Raw genomic sequence first — 488 nt, 5'->3', positions numbered from 1 at the left:
TACCCTGAAGTTCCAACAACTCCCCGGCAAGATGACTGGTCTCAGAACCGCACTTTCTGATCATCCCGTTGATCAACGACACGAACTGCAAAACGAGAAGAAAGTTAGAGATTCTTTGTCTTTTAGAAAAATATACAATGAGCAAGAAAGTGAGTAAGCGACAAACCTTTCCGCGAAGCCTCGACGCTATGCTCGAGCCTCCTTGCTGCGAAGATTCCCCGTCACCGCCCTTGGTAAACTTCCTCTTCCGGCCCTTAGGCTGAGTAACCGGAACAAGCGTGCAGCGCTAGAACAATCTCCTTCCTGGCCAGAGGAGGCGGCATAGAGTCAGCGGCCCTCTCCTTATCTTTGACGAGAATCGGAGTCGTGGACGATCCAGCAGGTAAAGCCGAAGCATCCGGAATGATCGAGCCTGTGAGTGTTCCCGTATCTCGCGGAGTTACGCCCTCGGTCCCATGACCCGGAGCAACGGCCAGTGCAGAAGAGGA

The sequence above is a fragment of the Brassica oleracea genome, chromosome C2 (genome assembly GCF_000695525.1).
Source record: "Brassica oleracea var. oleracea cultivar TO1000 chromosome C2, BOL, whole genome shotgun sequence".
In the NCBI taxonomy this organism is placed as follows: Eukaryota; Viridiplantae; Streptophyta; class Magnoliopsida; order Brassicales; family Brassicaceae; genus Brassica; species Brassica oleracea.
Note: the sequence above shows the minus strand (reverse complement) of the source record.